The sequence below is a fragment of the Ambystoma mexicanum genome, chromosome 9 (assembly GCF_040938575.1).
Source record: "Ambystoma mexicanum isolate Mex_15411 chromosome 9, UKY_AmexF1_1, whole genome shotgun sequence".
NCBI classification, from domain to species: domain Eukaryota; kingdom Metazoa; phylum Chordata; class Amphibia; order Caudata; family Ambystomatidae; genus Ambystoma; species Ambystoma mexicanum.
Genome location: NC_090931.1, coordinates 1,518,071,765 through 1,518,089,824, shown reverse-complemented (window position 1 = coordinate 1,518,089,824; position 18,060 = coordinate 1,518,071,765). Strand labels below are relative to the sequence as shown.

The 18,060-nt window shown below is 44.3% G+C and overlaps 1 long non-coding RNA gene across 1 annotated transcript in view; it reads left to right on the top strand.

Moving 5' to 3' along the window:
• Positions 1–3,461: 3,461 nt before the first annotated feature.
• The window catches only part of LOC138489401 (uncharacterized), a 29,594-nt gene continuing 14,995 nt past the window's right edge, over positions 3,462–18,060 (top strand). The window contains exon 1 of the long non-coding RNA XR_011274791.1: positions 3,462–4,087. This is a non-coding gene — a long non-coding RNA (uncharacterized lncRNA). The remainder of the gene's footprint in view (positions 4,088–18,060) is intronic.

The following is an 18,060-nucleotide window of genomic DNA, read 5'->3' as shown; positions in this document are numbered from 1 at the left end:
AATAGCTGGGACAGAAACCATGGGGTGGGCAGAAATTAAGAGCATTATTAAGAAAGAGAAAAAGAAACAGCCCAGAGACGATAAGCAGAAGAAGCACAATTGGTTCACAGTAAGCTAGTGAAGGTCGCGGCAGTAGCCGCTGCACCACCCCCGGAGCAGCAAGGGGAAGAAGGAGGAGGTGCAGTGGCTATCCAGGCATGGATGGCTACAGCCTGTCCAGACAATGGGCAGGGACAGTGGAATGGAGAAGAGCAATACATGGGACCCCTAAGGCAAAACAGACCCACATGGGACGAGGTGGGTTTCGGGGCCAAAGAGGGGGATACAGAGGACAAGGCCAATGAGGGGGTGGACCAGAGCCATGTTGGTCGTGCGGGAGATGGGGACATTTCGAGAGAATCCTGCATTAGACTTGTAGCAAATTATCAAAATAACCAGAGGTACAGTAATGAACAGTAGTACGGACATCCACACACAGGCAGCCCATATTGCGTACCCATAGGAAATTACAAACCAGATGAACAGCCAGATAGCCGGCCAATCCCAGGACACAATACCCTCAGTCACCCCCCTCACTGCATGCAGACACGCCCAAGCTCCCAAAATCACATGACAGACACGCACACAAACCCATTTGTCACTACCGCAAATGGGCTCCCACGCCATACCACGGAACATGTGTGCTTAGTGACAGTGTTTTCTCTTGCCCCAGGACAAACACTTACCCCGATTAGGACAGCCCACAGGGAGCCCTTGCGTGTCCAGTTCTATCTGGACTACCTTACACCCAGGCGAGGAACCACTGGTGGGAGCAGAGATAGGAAATAAGTAGTTAATCTTTATGGTGGATGCGGGGTGGAGAAGTCATGCTTATGTGAAGGCAATGCCCCCTATCTGGCAAAAATCTCGAGATGCAGGGATTCTCTGGGGATGTGGTCATGGTTCCTTACACAGAAGATTTGGATGTTAAGACAGGGGGGAAAACAGTGCAAGCACCCCTGCTTTACCATGAAAACTCACCTGTAAATTTGCTAACACGAGATTTGCTCAGCAGATTAAACATGACCATAGTGTTCACAGACAGGGGGATGGTATGTTCCACCCCGGGGATGTGCATGCTCCGAGAATGCTACTGATACATACTATAGCCAATGAAACGGCAGTCCAAGGAATACCGACCAATGCAGACATGTTTGTGTACAGTATACAAGTGTTAGCCAGGGTAGTGCAAGAAATTACACAAAAAGACTGGAGAGTACCCTCTTATTTTGTCTTCCAGTAATGTAGAGACCCCTGAAATAGTGCCAGGTACAGTTCTCTCCGTCGATCTGCAAGGAGTACAAGTATCAGCAAAATGTATTGTGGCAATTGGCCTAGACATGCATGGGTGCAAATGGCGGACAGTATTGTGCATTAACCCAAGCATACCACTACGTGAATTGACTGATGAGGAATTGTTCACTGACAGCGACAGTGCCAGGGAGATTATAATGGAAATATGCATACCCTGCAACATTATGGTATAAAACAGGAGTGTGACAAATCCCCTCATGGCCGCTGTCAGTGCACAGCCATCTTTCTGTGATGTGGACTTGCAGCAGTTGCCACCATATCTATGGACCACAAACCCCCATGATGTAGGATTGTTGAAGAAAGTGACCCCAATAAAAATAAAGCTCAAACCAGGAGCAGTGCTGCTCAGGGTAAAACAATACCCCTTATAAAGGGAGTCGGGGGAAGGAATAATAGAGACATTACGTGCACTAATATAATAAGGCATCATAGTCCAATCCAACTCCCCATGTAACACTGTAGTGTACCCCATCAAAAAATCAAAAGGGGGCGTGGCGTATAATTCAGGACCTCCGCCCACTTAATGATATTGTCCAAAAAGAGTTCCCACTTGTGCCAAACCCGGCATCCATCTTGTGCAGCATCCCAAAGAAAGGCACACACTTCACGGTAGTGGACCTGAAAAATGCCTTTTTCTCGGTGCCACTGGATCCAGACTCCCAATACCTCACTGCATTTACCCTGGGGAGCAAAAGATATGAGCACCGCAGGTTACCCCAGGAATACTGTGAAAGTGTAATCATTTTCAACAGAATATTGCACGAAAACCACAGCAATACTAGTATCCAAAGCACAATGATAAAATATGTTGATGACCTCCTTTTATGTGGGGAGGAGGAGTAAGCATGCCTGATAGACTCTGTGTTCCTATTAAATCTATTTGCCCAGAAGGGGTACAAGGTAGACAAAAACAAACTGCAGTACTGTCTGACTGAGGTCCTGTACTGGGCCAGCTGATTTTGAAAAAGATGGTAAATGAATAATACCTGATAGAGCAGCGACAGTGCGTGCCTCAGCCAGACCCCATACTGTAAAGGACATGCAGAACTTCCTCAGCCTCTGTAATTACTGCAGAGCGTGGATATTAGATCACGTTGCCTACACACGGCCTCTGCTGCAAGGGTTAAAAGAAGCCCAGAAAGAGTAGGCACCAATCACTTGGACTCCTGAATTGAACACTGTCTTCACAACCCTAAAAGCGTTCATATGTACATTCCCAGTTCTAGCCACACCAGATTATGAACGGGAATTTTCTCTGTTCTCCCATGCAAACGAAACACTGATGACTGTTGTGCTGATACAAAAAAACATCCTTTAGCCACAAGACAGTAGCTTAATATAGTGGCACTCTTGATTCCGTGATGCAAGGGCCACTTGCCTGATTTTAGAATTTAATAAACATTGTGTATGAACAAACAGTCAGGAAACATTGTATAAGCAGCGTCCTCGTGCTTACAGAATACATTAACTGCTTGTAGGAGGGAAATGCTTAGAACTGTGTAGAGACCTGGTTTCCCCAGTATCCCTTTTAGTATGCATGGACCCTTGGGTGAGTGACATGGAATGCAGCCTGTGACAATGTTGACGTATGGTTGAGTGTTCTGAGTGAGTCAGATGGAGAGATGTAGCTTACCTGAGAGGAGGCCGGTGCATGTTGCCTTGAGCTTGAATGTACCTGACTCAATGTACATGATATTATCTACAAGAACTTTAAAACATTATTAACCAGCACATCAGGAGAAGTCGGGTCATCATTTGGGGAACCCAAGCTTTACAAACTGCTTGGGGACTGTTATTTAAACATTCCAACTGCATGGGAAGTTCTTGGTAAGTGGGGGGGATGGGGAGGGGTAATACCAAGTGTCTCCCCAGATGTTGCAGTGTATTAAACATGGCATGTAAGGAGGGAAGGTAGACACATGTGCCCAGGATGAGCTGACCAATAGCCGGCCTGTAAAAGTGGCATTTAACTGATATCTGGCAATGAGATCACTCTCACGCTTCAGTAGTGATAGTATCTGCGCATGCTCTGGAGAGTAGTGTCTCTTGGTCCTGTGATTAGTGTCTCTTGTTCTTGGTGATTAGTGTCTCCTGTTCTGCGCAGCCTCAGTGCAGTCCTGGGATCCTCCACATCACCCAGTCTCCTGGGACCTTCCTCTCTTCCTTAGTGGGTTTGTTCTGAATCCTGCAAGAGGTCAGTGCAGAATAATCCATTCAGGATCTCTAGGGAGGAATCCAACCAAGATCACTGGAGGGGAATCCACCCAAGATCACTGGAGAGGAATCCACCCAAGATCACCGGAGAGGAATCCACGCAAGCTCACTGGAGAGGAGAGGAATCCACCCAAGCTCACTGGAGAGGAATCCACCCAAGATCACTGAAGGGAAATCCACCCAAGATCACTGTTGAGAAATCCACCTAAGATCACTGGAGAGAAATCCACCCAAGATCACTGGGGAGGAATCCACCCAAGATCACGGGGAGGAATCCACCCAAGATCACTGGAGAGGACTCCACCCCGGATCACTGGAGAGCAATCCACCCCGGATCACTGGAGAGGACTCCACCCCGGATCACTGGAGAGGACTCCACCCAGGATCACTAGAGAGAAATCCACCCCGGATCACTGGAGAGAAATCCACCCAAGATCACGTGAGGGAAATCCACCCAAGATCACCGGAGGAATCCACCCAAGACTACTGGAGAGCATTGGCTGGGAAAGAGCCAGATGAGGTGAGGGGCCTCCTGGGCTTTTTCTTTGGGGACAGGGGCCATTGCTGCCAACTGGGCCCATGTCACGGGGCTCATCTTTTGCCCTCCCTGGTATTTTAGCCAACAATCCTTTGGATTCTTGGAGTTGTAGTGTCACGTATCCCACCAAAAATGCCCCTTTAAGTGTTAGAATTCCCAGCATGCAGCATGCTATTGCCTGAAAAAAAAGGACTGGCTGAAGGGGTCCTTTATGACATGGAGCTTTTCTCAGGTGTGCACCACGTATACTTGTGTTTATTGAAGAGAAAGCTGAGTGCTTCTATCAGAAACACTGTGCATAAGTTATAAGGTTGGTGAGTGGACCAATGGCCTAACAGGGCATTTTACAATGGTAGTGAATAGTGAGCAGGAAATGATGGAGGTGGCAGAGGAGGAAAATACAAGTGGAAAACCTGGGCGAGGGGCATTATAGATTGCCAGTACACCATGTACATTATTTATACTTACTTATAATAACCAGTAAAGGAAGGTGAAGTTGGGGATTAATGGGGAGGGCTGATGACACTATAGTCTCCTGCAACTCAGGTGAGTCTCCAGGAAAAGAGCGCTGTCTCCCGGCCTCTGCTATTGCCTTTAATAATGGCTTTAATGATGACAATAAGTGCACTGTCTGCCAACCACGCCCTCGGGCATTCTGCGGGGCAGCTTTAAGGAGATGGGTGGGGTGTTGCGCTGAGCACTGCACATGCCACGTTTCTCTATGGGCTGTGACCCTCACATATGTCGCTCCAGGAGCCCTCTTGTACCTGGTACTTGCCTAGGGGTCTACAAAAGTATGTTTAACATTCCCAATAATACCTAAATCTAAGCCTCTATTGTCCAGCAACATTGTAGTGTATTCACTAGTTGTGTATTCTCTATCACCTTAAGTGTATCATTTTCTGAAGATTTCTGTGCATGTACAGATCCCCAAATGCACAGACATTAATTGCCTGAGACCCGGTCTACCCTCTTCTAAAGTTCTGCAGGTCTCCCAAACGTAGTGAGGCCCTCTTTTATGGGAAAATAAACATGAGGAGTAGCAGATGTCACAGTCAGTTATCATCAAAGCCAAACTTTGGCTGTCTGAATGAGAGTATATGGCTCATGGTTACAGACACCTAAAGATATGGGTGGGCGTTGCGAAAAATAAAATGCGCCTCAAGTCCATTGTGCTTCATGTACTTAGCGGTTCAAGAATACAACCATTATATCACAGAGATACTTGTCAAAGTTAACACTCTGTAGTCATTCGTATGTTCTCAAAATGCCCTTTATTGTTATGTAAAGCAGCAAGGAGCCCCCATTAGTGCTATTTGTGCCATTGCCCATTCTAAGATGGGTATTTACAATACAATGGGAGTGTACAGGACTGTGCATCTTAGAGTGACATTCTCATATCATCAAACCTTAGACAGATTACAAAAAGAAATATGACAAAATATATACATAATACATTGCAAACAGATATGTTTACTTTTGATTTAGAAAGAGAAATGGTCTATATAATATTAAAATACGTAAAGTAGCTAGCATTATAATTAGGAACAATCATCAGACTATGTTTCATACATCTAATATCAGAAAAGAATAGATATGGTTGTACTAGGTATTAATAATGCACCGTTGGCTACAATATTTACTGGAATTGTAATAATGACAGTACAATGAAATAATTTTTTTTAGTATCACCTTTGTCTTTCAAAATATTATAAAACTTATATTGGGATGTGATCCGATTAAAACCAATGATCTGCTTCTTCTGTGAGCTCCAAGGCAATGCTTAAGTTTGCGTGCGGGCCACTGGTTGCTACTGTTGCAAAACTAGCACATTTATTACAGTTTGAAAGGCACTAATAATTAACAAAGAATGGAACATACAAGCACATTTGCAGAGCCTGCAGCCTGGTCCTCTGTCGACTTACAAGATCTGGTAGAACCGCAGCACATCCCCTGCGGCGGAGCCTATCCGCACCCCCCTCAAATCCTCCATACATACAATGCACCCAAGTGTGATGCCAGCTTTCCTGCCGCGCAACCAGAATTACCACGTATGTCTCCAAATACTACGCTGCTCCCCTCCTATGGGAGTGCTGTTGTTGCTGCTGTTCGCATTAACCGTAGCAAATAACCCTCAATCCTCCAAGACAGCACTTGTGCTCTGGCTGTCGCCCTGTCAGCAGCAGCGGGGGTGGGTCTAGCAAACATGCACCTAACAACGCAAATATCTCCCACCGAGTGGGAGGGAGCCATCCTGCATGAAGGCTGTGGGTAGTGGAGCGATCCTGCATGAAGGCAGTCTGTAGCAGAAATTGGGCAAAGGGCCATCGTGCCTTATTACTACAAAAAGATGCAGAGGACATGTTAGCAGTCCTGGCCTCAAGAGATTCGGACAATTTTTGGTGAATGATACGATGGGGTAAAATGCAATCCTCGTTGCAGCATCAGCTGATTTCTGGCCATTTGTGGGAGACCTATTTTAGCTACTTGTATGCTCCTGTGATTCTCCCAGGGTTTTGTGCGTGTGGGAGTACGGGAGCCTTTTTGGGTGCAGTGGCTTGTGAGTTGTTGGATATTGATCTTGTGGGGATTCAGCTGGCCATTAGGAGGCTAAGGGCCTCATTACACGGACGGCGGTAAGGGTTAACGGTCACCGTTAATGGCAACGGTGACCGTTAACCCTTACCGCCGTACTACGAGGTCCCTTTGCTGGTTGGAGGAACTAACGCCTGCTTCTTGCAGGCGTTAAGTACCAACCTGCTAAGGGACCTCGGAGCTAATTACGGCACCGCAAAATTGCGGTGCCGTAATTAGCGCCTTCCCCATTCCCATAGAGCCCTATGGGGCTGAAATGGGAATGGGGAAGGGCAATGGCGGAAAGGGGATTTACCGCCCCTCCAACCTTGGAATGGGGCGGTAAATCCCCTTTCCGCCAAGGCGGTGCCGGTAATTTACCGGCATGGTCCAGGGTGCTAATAGCACCCTGGATTACCGCCTTCCGTGTAATGAGGCCCTAAGTCTTCGAATGCCCCTTGACCCCATGGCCTTTCCAAATAAAAATCAGCAGCGCTATTAAGGGCTGAGGTCTTGCTTGAACTGTTTGGCAACGTTGTTGGGCGGGCTAGGTGCCCTTTGGCTTGGAAGGAGGCTATTGTAGTGGTTATTTTCAAAAAGGGTGGCAGGGCGGATTCAGGGAATTACCGCCCCATCTCCTTGTTGAATGCCTCCTACAAGTTAATTTCAGGCTTTTTATTGCATGCACTCGAAAGATGGGATGTTGATGCTGATAAGCTGACCACAGTCAGTCAAGCTTTCGTAAAGGAACAAGTACAGCTTTGAACTGCCTCTTGATACAACTCTCATAGCTCTCAACTCGCCTTTACAACGCCTTGTAAAGGGCTGTATCACCCGCCAAGCCTCCTACACGCCCATTCATTCCAATGGGCATCTCACCCGCCAAAAACAAAATCGGGTGATTTCACCCGCCCCTGCAGCACAAATGGTTGAGAGCTATGCAACTCTTGAAGAATCAGGCATTTAAGTCCAAGCAAACTTTGTTTCTCCAATTTCTCGACATCTCTTAGGTGTTTGACTGCGTTGATCACTCGAGGTTATGGGGGATGCTTAGATCCTCAGGTTGTTCGGAGACCCTGGTTATGATGCTGGAGCTCTTGAACAAAGATATTAGACTAAAAGTGAGGCTGGTCCAAAAGGGTACTTACCTGGGGTGGATCTCTGTGGACCGGGGCTTACGCCAGGGGTGTGTATTGGCACCCTTTTTGTTCAACTTACACATTTTTGGAATAAGGGAAGCACTAGCAGGCATTGGTGTCAATCCTCCGGGGTTGGGTCTTGTGAAAATCCACTATCATCTGTATGCCGACGACCTTGGGTTTCTTGATTATACTGCAATAGGCCTACATAAATCTTTGGTACGCTCGTATGATTTCTTCAGGAGCTCGGCCTGGACATTAGTGTGACCAAGTCTAAGGTCTTGGTGATTAATCGCAGAAAGATTTTGTCGGGTAGGCCTAACTTCGGTTGGTATATTGATGGTAAGATATTGGAGGTGGTCTGGGAGTTTAGGTATCTTGGGGTTGTGATTAAAGCCAACTGGTCGGTCTGTGTCTTTGGCTAATCAGGCCTTGAAGCTTGATGCAAACTCCGCAGACTCTAAGCTCCACATACTCAACAGAAAATATGGCAGTTTTTCACTATTGCTGACACTCAGAATGTATAATCAGGTACTTATTCCAAGGCTGACCTACAGGTCCGAGGTATACAAGTTCGACTTGGTATTGGACAAGACAGAGTCCCTTATTTGGAAATGTCCCTTCCAACGAGCACTCCGTTTGCAGCAGTTATGCACATTTTGCGACTCACATCATTAGAAGCTAAGGTCCTTAGGCTAAGAATTTTGCTTCTGCAATCCATTATGTTTCCGCCGGCCTCTACCTTACTTATGCAAATGAATGCACTCTATCCTCTTGGCAATTGTGTGCCACTTAAGGCTTGGGTGAGTTCTGTGTTGGCCATGGTGAAAGAGAGAACAGTTTTGCTTGAAGAATTAGAGCGTAATCCAGCTAAGGTAAAAAAGATGTTATTGTAAAGTGACTGGATTGAAAACCGGAAAAAGATTGCTCTCTCACAACGTGTTTGAGCATTTCTCCTTGGATGTTAAACCATTTAATTCTACTCTGAAATGTTTATTAAAACATGCCTTGAAAAATCTCAGAAGGTTTTAGCTACTGTAAGGTACTCAGGTTGGCAACAGTAAAAACAGACACAAGTGATCATAGTTCAAGGGTTTTTATTAGCTGTATGCAGGTTGGAAAAATGCCTATTCTAAACCTAACTCGAAGATGGAAGCAAGCTTCGCCCATCAAATGAAAAATAAGGCAGTCCTTGTGGTGTCTTGTCAAAATAAAAGGGCCTATACTAAAAAAAACTATTGCTAATCCTTACAACTAAATATAGAAAGAGTGTGGGATAGGGTTCACAAGAAAGAAAAAAGTGTTTACAAATACTAAATCAGAATGTGGTGGCCGTGGTCTTCCTTCCCCACATTATGAGCAGAGGATAAAGTGGGACTCCTGAGCACAGCACTCTCTCAAGCGTTCCAAGCACAAGACGATAGTTCCTTTTTCACATATCAGGACCTTTGATGGTTAAGTCTCTTTTCGGGAGAAAAGTTTCTTTGGCTCAGAGGCGCTGATGCGTAAACAAATATAAACAAAAATTCTGTCCCGATTGCACTTGGGTGATGTTTCTTTACCCCTGGGTCTCCCTCTGCTGGGCTCAGACCCCTCTCAAAGTTCAGCCTCCCTCCATCAGGTTCAAAGCTGGTTTTCCCTTAATATCAATAGTTCTTTGAACTTCCGTTAGTTTGCTACTTGCAGCTTTCTTTCAACACAGTTCGGTTTCTTATCGGCTCTCCTCTTGACTCACTGGCTGGTATGAACCACCTGGCTATTCTTGTATCTGGAGTCAAGGACGGGACCACAGTATCAGGTGTCTCTCTCAGTCCTGCTTATCAGCATAGGCATGCTGCGTGTACCGTTGACATCTGCTGCAACACACTCGGGCTATTCTTTGCAGTCTTACGATTCTTTGCAGGGAGGTTTTGTGGGTCTGGCTTGGAAAGGGCAAGGTCGCTTCTCTCCTTGTCACCCCTTCAGTTCTCACTGGTTTTCTCTGCCTCTTGAATTGCCGTGCTTGGGTAGCTGTGTCGTTGTGCAGTCTGCCTTGCTCGTATTGTGCTCTCATGCTCCACCTAGTATCGTTTTGTATAGTGCTGGGACGAGGAAGATGCGACTAAGAGTAGTGAACACTTGTGAGTCATTTCACCGCTCTAGTACTGGGACAAGGAAGAGGCGACTAGGGATAGTGAACACCAGTAAGCCATTTAACCACTCTAGTACTGAGATGAAGAAGAGGCCGGCAGAGTATTGTGAAGGTCAGGCATGTCCCATGATCTCCTCTAATTGCAACCAGGCTATTACAATTTGGAACTCACACCTGCAACCTGTCAAGTGGTTGCAGGCGAATTAGAAGGGAGGAGACCAGCAGCACAGAGACCAGCAGGGAATGCTGTGTGTGAGGAGGCAGCTGTGGCGGGTCCTGCAGGAGAGCCAGGACACCAGCAGGTGACCTCATGGAACTGTGGAGCTCAGGGCCAGGCGGGCCACAAGACGACCACAGATGTGGAAGCCTCCATGGTCGGAGATACGCAGCTAGAGCTGCGGGCGAAGAACAGGAAGCAAAGTGACCATCAGCATCTGCGGAGAGGAAGCAGAGCTGCCGATCAGAAGTGTGAGCGCGGGTGAAGGAAAGCCAGCTGGCGGAGCCAAAAAACAAAAGTACACCTGTCTGGAGGGAATGCCAGGACTGGTGAGTAAAGAGGGAAAGTTAATGGATTGGGGCGCTCCAGGGGGCTATGGTGAAGCGATGTGAATGCCGAGTGAATGAAACAGCATGCGCACATGAAACAAACCCCAAGCCACCTATTGGAAGAAAATTAAGAACAATATAATGTGCAAGTGGCAAAGCAAACAATCACACATATTGAATCCCAAACTGAATGAGAACTGTTACAATCTAATGACAAATCATTGTGAAATTCAGAGAGTGCCTAACTGAAAGCAAAGTACGAAACAAGAAAGCAAGTAGGGAAGATTGCGAGAGAGCCTGACAGCATGGTGGTGAAGGAAGAGAACCACCACAAAGTGAACTATATGCATGAATACTGTGTGGCAAAGCCAAAGACTAGCAACAGATATATTACATATTGTGGCAAAGCCAAGAGGCTGACAAGGAGAAGCCAAGTGTGTGTGAACATTCACATACAGGCAGATACAGAAGAACCTGTGTGGGCTAGAAACCTAGGGTTCCTGGTTGCGTGACCTGTAATGGGTGGGCTGTGTTGCCTGACAACTGCGCCTAGAATGGGGAACCTTCAATTGTGTGATCCAAAGACATTGCTGAAGTGAACCAAGAAGAAGTAATCTGATTGAACGGAGATTATGTAGGAATGTACATATGTAGGAATGTACATTGTGTGCGTCCTCAGATAAAGTATTAAAAACATAAGAACAGCCCCTCAAACCATTTCATCTTCCCAGACTTCCCTGGGAATATGTCTCCATAGACAGTATGGTCAAAAGTTATTGAGAAATATGTAACAGTATTGGTTGACTTATACTCTAAATGGATGGAAGTGAAGCGTGTGTGCGACACAGATTCCAGGGCAGTAGTTCAATTTATGGATGACATTTTTCAAAGAGAAGGTATTCAACTCAAACCTTTAACTGATAATGAATGGTGTTCAATTCACATCAAGATTTAGGAAAGAATTTCTCAAGGACATGGTGGTGGAATACCATAAAACTGCTCTTGTCCATTATGCCTCGATTGGCATAGAGGAAAGATTCAATAGAACCCTTATGCATGGAGTAGGCTTGTTAATGAGTTCTGTTAGGGTGTGGAAGGAGGATATAAAGAAACTGGTAGTTGCCTAGAGATTTGCGCCACACTCAACTACAGATCTCATTCCATTTGAAGTTCTAAGAAGAAGGAAAGCTGCAAATTCAGTGTGTCCCCAATGGTTGGGGAGGATGCTTTTTGTGGAGTGGGATGTGTAAGGAACTCATGGTGACTACAGCAAAGACAGACACAAGTAATTACAGTTCAAGGGTGTTTATTGAACAATGAATGCAGGGTGGAAAAATGCCTAATCTAAACCTAAATCTAAGATTGGAGCAAGCATCGACCATCAAATGAAAATATTAGGCAGTCCTTGTGGCATTGTCAAAATAAAAGGCCCATACTAGCAAAACCTATTACCAGTTCCTTATGCTAAATACAAAAGAGTGTGGGATAGGGTTTTCAATAAAGAAAGAAGTGTTCTCAAATCGCAAGTCAGGATGTGATTGGCAGGGGTCTCCCTTCCCCACGTTTTCTGGCACGGGACAAGGTGGGTCTCCAGAGCACAGTACACTCTCGAACTTTCCCCAGCAGGAGCCGACAGTTCTGCTCCAGCTATCGGACTCTCTTATGGGCAAAAAGTATCTTTCCAATAACAAGTCTCTTATTTATTTATTTATTTATCTACATTTATAAAGCACACATCGGCCCTGGGGCATCCTGGCGCTGTTACAGCTTATTCACTTGGCAGGCAGACATATAAACAGGCACAGAAGTACATTGAATGGCATAATAGGCTGTCACTAAGGTTACAGTTGAGCAGCGTGTCTATACATAATGGTTAGTTCTAGCCGAACAGTATGTTTTTCAGTTTTTTGCAGAAGACAGTGTAAGAACTTTCGTTTCTGAGGGTTGTGGGTAATGCATTTCAGTTTTTGGGAGCCAGGTGTTGAAAGCTGGGCCCTCCCGCTTTGGTTCTTTTGAAGGCTGGCACGTAGATCTGGTTGGTCAGGTGAGATCTGGTGGGTCTGTTGGCTCTTGCCCTTGAGGGACTGATAGTTCCAACAACAAACATAAAGTTCTGTTCTATGAACACCTTGGGTGAGGATTTCACCGCTGGGTACCTCTCTTCTGGATGCTGACCCCTCAGAATACTGTTGTTTGATGGTTTCACCCCTGTGTCCCCCTCTTCTGGGCGCTGGCCCATCAGAATACTTTTAGGTGACTGTTTCACCCCTGGATCCCTCTCTTCTGGTTGCTGACCCCTCAGAATACTTTTGGGTGATGGTTTCACCCGTGGATCCCTCTGTTCTGGGTGCCAACCCTTTGCGATACCTTTCGGGTGATGGCTTTACCCCTGGGTCCTCCTCTTCTGGATGCTGACCCTTTGTTTCTTTCACAATTATGGTGGGATTCAATTCCCTTGCTTTCTCTCAGTACGGGATTCAGTTCCCTTGCTTTCTCTTAATATGGGATTCACTTCCCTTGCTTTTTACCAGTTTGCGTAACAAATTCGTTTGATTGTATGGGGAATTTTGCTTGACCTCCTGTATGACCATGTTGACCTGTTCGTGCAGCTCTCCTACGGCCTTCTGGTATCTGTAGTTTTCCACAACATGAGATTAGCCAGAGTCTCTCGAGTTAGCACCCACGTGATGCCTGTTCCCTCTGCAGCTGGTTTTCCCTTTTACAATTAACAGTTCGTTGAACTTCCTTCAACTTATCACTTTACTACCTTCATTCAAAACAGCCTGGTTCTTATCGATTCTCCCCTCGACTCATTGGCTGTGATGAATCGCTTGGCTTTCCTCTTTACTGGAGTCAAGGCCAGTACCACAGTCACTGAGCCTCCCTTGTTCCTGCTTATCGGCGTAGGCTTGCCCCGTGTACCAATTAATGTGATCAAGTATGGGTACATAGACCGTGTTGGTGTATTCTTAACGTTGAGAGCAAATTTGTTGGGCCCTTGAGAGTGGACAAGGTGTTAGATAATGCTGTTGTGTTAGTGGACAGCACATGGAACCAAATGCAGAACAGCATTCAGACCCAGGACAAGTGGTCAAAGATAAAACAAATATAAAGAAGAAAGGAGGTTAAAAAAAAAGAGAAAAGGCTGTTTTCTTCCTTCCAGTATAAAGGGGGAGAGGTGTGTTATATAATGGCATTTGCATAATTCATGTACTAAACAGTACAAGATGTAAGTTGTGTATCTAAACTCTTGTAAATATCTGTTGGGATAGAAGTAGCATTTTCAATATGTAACAAGTTTCAGTTGAGGTAAACATGTTATGGTTGTGATTAACAGTCAACAGTAACAAATATAAGCTGAGGTAAACATGTGATGGGTGTGACTAACGGTGAACGGAACAAGTGTAAGGTGAGGTAAACATGTGATGGTTGTGACTAATGGTCAACGGTAACGCGTATAAGTTGAGGTAAACATGTTATGGTTGTGACTAATGGTCAACGGTAACAAGCATAAGGTGAGGTAAATATGTTATGGTTGTGACTAACGGTCAACGGTTACAAGTATAAGTTGGGGTAAACATGTTATATTGGGGCTAACCATCAACATAAACATTTTTGGTGAGGTGCAGCACTTCATATATCTATTTGTCTATCTTGTTGCCATGTTTAAGTACAACACAAGCTTAACATGTTGTTAGGTTTCCAGGACACCATAGAACCTATCAAGTTTCCAAACTGGATGCATAGGAGGCTGTGTGAGTGTCCAGCTGTTAGTTCACAGCCTGGACAGGAGGGCCTCCTTTTATGAATAAAACCTACTTGAGGAAATGTACCCAGTTTCCTATGGATCTTTGGATAATTCAGATCTCATAAAAAATACACCTTTTTATGCATAAAGATATATCAATATCTCACATCTCCTGCAGTGTCTATATAATATTTACTGAATTATCCATGGCTTTCATTATTTGAATATAAAAAATCCTTCTCTAATATGCACCCTGGCAGATATAGATTTGCCAAATTTGTAATGATTGTATAGGGGGTTCGTTTGGCAAGACAAGGATTGGCTGCCAATATGCCCCTTCATCTCTCTATGCCAATTATCTGTATGCCCCACTGTCACTTCAACATCATATACAATTACAGAGTACATGCTGTTTAAATAAGATATTATATCTGGGGATAACAAACATGTCCTATATCTTTGTTCAAAGCCCCTAAGTGATGCCATTACAGGATTTAACTTGCTTTCAGTGCCAAGACAGGTACAGTTAACACGTGCTGGTGTAAAGCCTTAGGCTCTGGCCTTCCAGTTTCCCCAGGGGCTTGAGTGGTGTTCTGCAATCAGCTTCCAGGTCTGAACAGCTCCTGACCTGGTCTCGCTCATCTTCTCTGTGTATGCTCTCCCATTTTTTCAAGCAGCACTCCTTCCACTGTTTCTCGCTCCAGGAATCTCCCCTTGTGTTAAGGAAGCATTAAAAGGAACAGCTGCTTCCTCTGGGATTCTCTCTCCTTCTGCACATTCCCAGACCATTCCTTTTATAGTCTTTCATGTTTAAGGCTGTTTCTGATGGGTTACTCCCATGCGTGTTAGAACTCTTTTTTCCTTAGTTCCTCACATTATTGTATTTAATTAAGGCATGGTATTGAGTGATGACCAGATTACCTCTATTGCTGCAATCTCTTACCCCCCACTTAACTTTACTGTGGCACACTCTTGTGCTGACAACCTGTGCCGACACTGCGCTGACTTCCTTGTACCCCTGTGGCATCAGCCCCTTCCACTTACGTGGGGTGGTGCTGATGCCGCAGGGTCCTTTTTTGATATAGCTTTTCTCCCCCACTTAGCGTAATGGTAAGTGAAGGACACCCCTGCAACCCCTTCTCTGCTTGGGCGCAGTAATGTGGGTCGGGATGTTCGTACGAAGCTCCGGCGCAGTTGTAGTAATGACACCACAATCGTGGTGACATTATGGTACGATTCCTCTTTGAATTACTGGTAGCATGGTAGAGGACTCTGAAGTGTTCCCCAGGCTCTCCTGCATCCTGAAAACTTTGCTGCAATATAAGCAGTTACACCCAAGGAACACAACCCTTCCTTCCCTTGCTCTCGCTCAGGTAGGCTCTCAGTATTCTTTCCTGGCAATTTGAGAATATCACAGGTTTGCAAACAGTATTTCTCTAATTGTTACATGTTTGTTCATCCAAACCCCGGATTGCAGCAAAAGGTGGCAAATCTTTCTAGGAGTTGAAATCCTCCAGGCCATAATCCCAAAGGTTTGCCACTTGGGCTGTCTTTCCGCGTATCTGGAGGAACAGCGAACCAGCGCGATTCCACCCCATCCACTCTCTGGGGGTGGATCAAATGACGTAGCCGCTGGACCAGCTCAGTCCCTGTTGGCTCACTTCCTCCACATGCCAAGATGAGGAGTTCAGTTGGCACATCACACCTGCCCTCGGAACTCAACTCTCTCACATGCAGGTGAGGGGTTAGAATCTGCCTTGCGTTCATAGAAGAGGTTACTGGATGGATCTGCACCACATGGCATCTGCCAGAGAAGAGAGGAATGCAATCGGATGGTCATTCTTGCAGTAACATGTGTGCTTGCTCTAACTATAAATCTAGTCATATCATAATATTCCCCATTGTAAGACTATTGTGTTGAGTTTATCTCAGCCCACAATCCAGTTTGTAGGATGACTAGACTTTGTGGCAGCTAATGAAACCTAATGTGAGGCTATATGGAAGTGGAATATAGCCACATATCTGCTAAGTACATTTAGGCTTTAGCAGACTGTATTAAATAATGTCAAACCTTTCCCCAACTCTTCCAAATGATAACAAACACTGTTGATATGCTCTCCAAGTTGATTTATTTCTTGGTAGTTTCTCTACAAGTTTTAATTATGCTATATTAGTTGTCTGTGTTAATACCACTGATTGCAAACCTCGACGCGTGTTTTTCCATTGATTTTACAATGGTTCATCAGGAGATTAAAAAGAATGTGTATCTTTAACATTTAATTCACTGCAAAATAAAGTCAACAAGAAACCTTGTGTTAGTTTGAAACAATCCTATGATGTATGTTGCTATTCAGAAATGTCATAACGGAACAAAAGTCATGTCAGAATTGATAATTGTTACTTTCAGGTGCGAAAAAACGATTAAATGACTAAATGACACCTTCATTAGCTTACTTGTTTTGGACCTTCACTCAGGATAATCAGTCTGTGATTTCAAATTCACATTCGATTTCAAATCAAATTTCATAAGTATGGCGAAATTTTCATTTCTTCCTTTTTATCCTCTAGGGGTCTTTAATTCCTAAAAAATAATAGTTGATTTCAAATGAAAATAGTATAAAGTGTGCTAGTAGTATGGGATCCATGAGATTCTTATTCTTACCTGAATTTCTTCATCATATCAAATGAAAACCTTATTGTTCCTGTTTTGCATTTACCCACGATCGTACAAGTGAACCGTGAGGTACAAAAATGTCCACCTATTTGTATTACGTCGTTATGTGAAGGCACGTGATCAGCACGTACGCGCCTTCACGTGACAGGTGCCATTTTAAATCGGGAAGTAATTATTGGATTTTAGATCGGGAAGTAATTGTCAGGTTCTGGTTGCCGCAAATTTAAGTTTTTCAAATCATAGCTTTTTCAAAAGTAATTAATTACAGCTTTTTCTAAGCAAAATTTTATTAAAAAAAAGAGTTTCCCTTATACTAATTTAGTTTCAACTATGGATGCCAAATTACTTAAAATACTTTGCAAATTATTTTGCCAACTTCAGGTATTTGACCTGATACGTCTAGTTTCAGGACTTATCTATTTCATGGCATATAGGTTTTTGCGGTAATGTCTCTGAAAAACATATTAATACTTGACAATTATTATAAAGGTTTACCTGAATTGCAATATTACCCCCAGTACATCATTCAGTCTGATATTTACTTTGTTGTTGAATATTCTTCAAAGAAAATGTCTAAGTTCATGGTCTGAGTTAAGACCTGTTACACAACTGTCCCTAGTGTAAATCCAATTAGCCTCTTTTTGTCTCAACAGTTTTTCTCTGCTATCACCTCTCTTAGGATTTGTTACAGGTTCTAGTCCAAAAAATGTTATGTTAATAATTTGTTCCTCTGTATGTATTTCCCCAAAATGTTTGCTCATTGGATAGTGTTCATCTTTTTGTTTGATGGCTCGAAGGTGTTCTGCTATCCTGATTTTCAGACATCTTATTGTACTTCCTATGTAGATTTTGTGGCATACACATTTGATTGCATAAATGACACATTTGGTATTGTAATTTAGGAAGTCTTCAATGATATAAAGCCTCCCATTGGGTTTCATTATCTTTTTCAATCCATTTTCTGAGTATGCACACATGCTGCAATTACCACATTTGTAATGTCCAGTCAGTTTTCCAATTTCCCATAATTTATCCAGGCCCCTAGTTGTTTTCTGTTTAATGAAATGGGAAGGACACCAAATGTTTTTAATATTAGGTGCATTCCGATATTTAATATATGAAGTATTAGTAAGGTACAGAGTA